Source organism: Eutrigla gurnardus (assembly GCF_963514095.1).
Source record: "Eutrigla gurnardus genome assembly, chromosome: 3".
NCBI classification, from domain to species: domain Eukaryota; kingdom Metazoa; phylum Chordata; class Actinopteri; order Perciformes; family Triglidae; genus Eutrigla; species Eutrigla gurnardus.
This window is the reverse complement of record NC_139917.1, coordinates 23,986,631-23,993,130: the sequence shown is the minus strand read 5'-3', so window position 1 is coordinate 23,993,130 and position 6,500 is coordinate 23,986,631.

Here is a 6,500-nt window from a genome sequence, read left to right as displayed (position 1 = left end):
AATGTTATATTTTTTTAAATGTTTTTTGTGTCCACAGCTTAACATGGTCTATTCACAAAAATATGGAGCTGCCTTCAATAGAACTGTCATCAACAGCTTCAGGTATAAAGCATTAGTTCCCATTACATTATGAAAAGATGTATATACATGTTTACCAATTCATTCATTTGTCTTTGGTTATTAATGAAAACGAAGAAAAAGTGTTTCCTTTTTTTCCTCATTTGCATGTTTGAATTTATTTCATCACAGGTTTTAAAAATCTTTCTTTGGAATGCCATGAACGGATTTAATTTTGTTTTTAAGATTATACGATTTTAAATCTAACAGGGATTTCTATTCTTGAGACTTTATTTTAAAATGGGCCAAATGATATGACTGCATTTAAAAAAAACTTTTAAAAGCATTCATTTTACAGTCAAGGATCCGTTGTGGTAAATGCTGAGCTGATATTCAATGATGCGACTACGCTACCAAATGCCAGTTCTGTGGCTGACACATTGGAGACTGCGTCTTCCAGCTCTAATTTCTCCCTGAGTGTCAATACATCTTCTATTACTGCAACCGGTGAGACATCATGTAATTTCCAAATGTTGAACTTTGTATAGCGATATTGCAAGTAAATTCTGAATATCTGATGAAAAGAATGTAATTAAAAGATAAAACAATAACTTACTTAATATTTGTCATTTTCAGCTGTTTTGGCGCCAACTCTAGGTCTAACCACAGTAACACCTTCATCACCACCTGTCATGACCTCACCACCAGTGAATATGACATTGTCAGCAATCACCTCGACCTCATCACCCCTCAACATGACCTCACCCCTTGTCACCGTGACCTCGTCACCATTCCCCCCGACCTCACAACCCCTCAACATGACCCCACCCCTTGTCAACGTGACCTCGTCACCCATCACCCCGACCTCATCACCTCTGAACATGACCTCAACATCCCTCAACATGACCTCACCACCCCTCAACATGACCTCACCACTTGTCAACATGACCTCACCATCCCTCAACATTACCCCATCACCTCTGAACATGCCTTCACCACTTACCAACATGACCTTGTCACCGGTCACCCTGACCTCATCACCACTCAACATGACCTCACCATCCATCAACATGACCTCACCACCCCTCAACATGACCTCACCATTAGTGAATATGACATTGTCAGCAGTCACCTCGACCTCATCACCCCTCAACATGACCTCACCCCTTGTCAACGTGACCTCGTCACCCATCCCCCCGACCTCATCACCTCTGAACATGACCTCAACATCCCTCAACATGACCTCACCACCCCTCAACATGACCTCACCACTTGTCAACATGACCTCACCATCCCTCAACATTACCCCATCACCTCTGAACATGCCTTCACCACTTACCAACATGACCTTGTCACCGGTCACCCTGACCTCATCACCACTCAACATGACCTCACCATCCATCAACATGACCTCACCACCCCTCAACATGACCTCACCATTAGTGAATATGACATTGTCACCAGTCACCCCAACCTCATCACCCCTGAACATGACCTCACCACTTACCAACATGACCTTGTCACCGGTCACCCTGACCTCATCACCACTCAACATGACCTCATCATCCCTCAACTTGACCTCACCATCCCTCAACATGACCTTGTCACCGGTCACCCTGACCTCATCACCACTCAACATGACCTCATCATCCCTCAACTTGACCTCACCATCCCTCAACATGACCTTCTCACCGGTCACCCTGACCTCATCACCACTGACCTTGACCTCATCACCCCTCAACATGACCTCACCACTTGTCAACATGACCTTGTCACCAGACACACTAACCCCATCACCTCTGAACATGACCTCACCATCCATCAACATGACCTTGTCACCAGTCACCCCGATCTCATCACCTCTGAACATGACCTCACCATCACTCAACATGACTTCACCACCACTCAACATGACCTCACCATCACTCAACATTACTTCACCATTTGTCAACATGACCTCGTCACTGGTCACCCCGACCTCATCACCCCTCAACATGACCTCACCACTTGTCAACATGACCTCATCACCACTCACCCCAACCTCATCACCCCTCAACATGTCCTCACCACCCCTCAATGTGACCTCACCACTAGTGAATATGACATTGTCACCAGTCAACCCAACATCATCACCCCTCAACATGACCTCACCACCCCTCAATGTGACCTCACCACTAGTGAATATGACATTGTCACCAGTCACCCCAACCTCATCACCCCTGATCATGACCTCACCACTTACCAACATGACCTTGTCACCGGTCACCCTGACCTCATCACCACTCAACATGACCTCATCATCCCTCAACATGACCTCATCATCCCTCAACATGACCTTGTCACCGGTCACCCTGACCTCATCACCACTCAACATGACCTCACCATCCCTCAACATGACCTTGGCACCAGTCACCCCGACATCATCACCCCTCAACCTGACAACACCACTTTTTAACATGACCTTGTCACCGGTCACCCTAACCTCGTCACCTCTGAACATGTCCTCACCACTTGTTAACATGACCTTGTCACCGGACACACTAACCCCATCACCTCTGAACATGACCTCATCATCCATCAACATGACCTTGTCACCAGTCACCCCGATCTTATCATCTCTGAACATGACCTCACCATCCATCAACATGACTTCACCACCACTCAACATGACCTCACCATCACTCAACATGACCTCACCATCACTCAACATGACTTCACCACCACTCAACATGACCTCACCATTTGTCAACATGACATTGTCAGCAGTCACCTCGACCTCATCACCCCTGAACATGACATCACCACTTTTGAACGCGACTTTTTCACCAGTCCCCCCGACCTCATCACCCCTCAACATGACCTCACCACCCCTCAACATGACCTCACCCCTTGTCAATGTGACCTCGTCACCAGTAATCCCAACCTCATCACCCCTCAACATGATCTCAACATCCCTCCACATGACCTCACCACCCCTCAACATGACCTCACCCCTTGTCAATGTGACCTCATCACCAGTCATCCCAACCTCATCACCCCTCAACATGACCTCAACATCCCTCAACATGACCTCACCATCACTCAACATGACCTCACCATTTGTCAACATGACCTCGTCACTGGTCACCCCGACCTCATCACCCCTCAACATGACCTCACCATCCCTCAACATGACCTCGTCATCGGTCACCCCAACCTTGTCACCCCACAACATGACCTCACCCCTTGTCACCGTGACCTCGTCACCATTCCCCCCGACCTCACAACCCCTCAACATGACCCCACCCCTTGTCAACGTGACCTCGTCACCCATCACCCCGACCTCATCACCTCTGAACATGACCTCAACATCCCTCAACATGACCTCACCACCCCTCAACATGACCTCACCACTTGTCAACATGACCTCACCATCCCTCAACATTACCCCATCACCTCTGAACATGCCTTCACCACTTACCAACATGACCTTGTCACCGGTCACCCTGACCTCATCACCACTCAACATGACCTCACCATCCATCAACATGACCTCACCACCCCTCAACATGACCTCACCATTAGTGAATATGACATTGTCAGCAGTCACCTCGACCTCATCACCCCTCAACATGACCTCACCCCTTGTCACCGTGACCTCGTCACCATTCCCCCCGACCTCACAACCCCTCAACATGACCCCACCCCTTGTCAACGTGACCTCGTCACCCATCCCCCCGACCTCATCACCTCTGAACATGACCTCAACATCCCTCAACATGACCTCACCACCCCTCAACATGACCTCACCACTTGTCAACATGACCTCACCATCCCTCAACATTACCCCATCACCTCTGAACATGCCTTCAACACTTACCAACATGACCTTGTCACCGGTCACCCTGACCTCATCACCACTCAACATGACCTCACCATCCATCAACATGACCTCACCATTAGTGAATATGACATTGTCACCAGTCACCCCAACCTCATCACCCCTGAACATGACCTCACCACTTACCAACATGACCTTGTCACCGGTCACCCTGACCTCATCACCACTCAACATGACCTCATCATCCCTCAACTTGACCTCACCATCCCTCAACATGACCTTCTCACCGGTCACCCTGACCTCATCACCACTGAACATGACCTCACCATTAGTGAATATGACATTGTCACCAGTCACCCCAACCTCATCACCCCTGAACATGACCTCACCACTTACCAACATGACCTTGTCACCGGTCACCCTGACCTCATCACCACTCAACATGACCTCATCATCCCTCAACTTGACCTCACCATCCCTCAACATGACCTTCTCACCGGTCACCCTGACCTCATCACCACTGACCTTGACCTCATCACCCCTCAACATGACCTCACCACTTGTCAACATGACCTTGTCACCAGACACACTAACCCCATCACCTCTGAACATGACCTCACCATCCATCAACATGACCTTGTCACCAGTCACCCCGATCTCATCACCTCTAAACATGACCTCACCATCACTCAACATGACTTCACCACCACTCAACATGACCTCACCATCACTCAACATTACTTCACCATTTGTCAACATGACCTCGTCACTGGTCACCCCGACCTCATCACCCCTCAACATGACCTCACCACTTGTCAACATGACCTCATCACCACTCACCCCAACCTCATCACCCCTCAACATGTCCTCACCACCCCTCAATGTGACCTCACCACTAGTGAATATGACATTGTCACCAGTCAACCCAACATCATCACCCCTCAACATGACCTCACCACCCCTCAATGTGACCTCACCACTAGTGAATATGACATTGTCACCAGTCACCCCAACCTCATCACCCCTGATCATGACCTCACCACTTACCAACATGACCTTGTCACCGGTCACCCTGACCTCATCACCACTCAACATGACCTCATCATCCCTCAACATGACCTCATCATCCCTCAACATGACCTTGTCACCGGTCACCCTGACCTCATCACCACTCAACATGACCTCACCATCCCTCAACATGACCTTGGCACCAGTCACCCCGACATCATCACCCCTCAACCTGACAACACCACTTTTTAACATGACCTTGTCACCGGTCACCCTAACCTCGTCACCTCTGAACATGTCCTCACCACTTGTTAACATGACCTTGTCACCGGACACACTAACCCCATCACCTCTGAACATGACCTCACCATCCATCAACATGACCTTGTCACCAGTCACCCCGATCTTATCATCTCTGAACATGACCTCACCATCCATCAACATGACTTCACCACCACTCAACATGACCTCACCATCACTCAACATGACCTCACCATCACTCAACATGACTTCACCACCACTCAACATGACCTCACCATTTGTCAACATGACATTGTCAGCAGTCACCTCGACCTCATCACCCCTGAACATGATATCACCACTTTTGAACGCGACTTTGTCACCAGTCCCCCCGACCTCATCACCCCTCAACATGACCTCACCACCCCTCAACATGACCTCACCCCTTGTCAATGTGACCTTGTCACCAGTAATCCCAACCTCATCACCCCTCAACATGATCTCAACATCCCTCCACATGACCTCACCACCCCTCAACATGACCTCACCCCTTGTCAATGTGACCTCATCACCAGTCATCCCAACCTCATCACCCCTCAACATGACCTCAACATCCCTCAACATGACCTCACCATCACTCAACATGACCTCACCATTTGTCAACATGACCTCGTCACTGGTCACCCCGACCTCATCACCCCTCAACATGACCTCACCATCCCTCAACATGACCTCGTCAACGGTCACCCCAACCTTGTCACCCCACAACATGACCTCACCACCCCTCAACATGACCTCACCATCCATCAACATGATTTCACCACCACTAAACATGACCTCATCACCCCTCAACATGACCTCACCACTTGTCAACATGACCTCATCACCACTCACCCCGACCTCACCACCCCTCAAAATAACAATACCACTTTTTAACAATACCACGTCACCAGTCACCCAAACCTCATCACCCTTCAACATGACCTCACCACTTGTCAACATGACCTCACCACTTGTCAATATGACCTTGTCACCAGTCACTCCGACCTCATCACCTCTGAACATGACCTCACCATCCCTCAACATGACCTCACCACTTACCAACATGACCTTGTCACCGGTCACCCTGACCTCATCACCGGTCACCCTAACCTCACCATCCCTCAACATGACCTTGGCACCAGTCACCCCAACCTCATCACCCCTCAACATGACCTCATCACCACTCAACATGACCTCACCATCCGTCAACATGACCTCACCACTTGTCAACATGACCTCTTCACCAGTCACTCCGACCTCATCACCCATCAACATGATGACCTCACCACTTGTCAATATGACGTCGTCACCGGACACCTTAACCCCATCACCT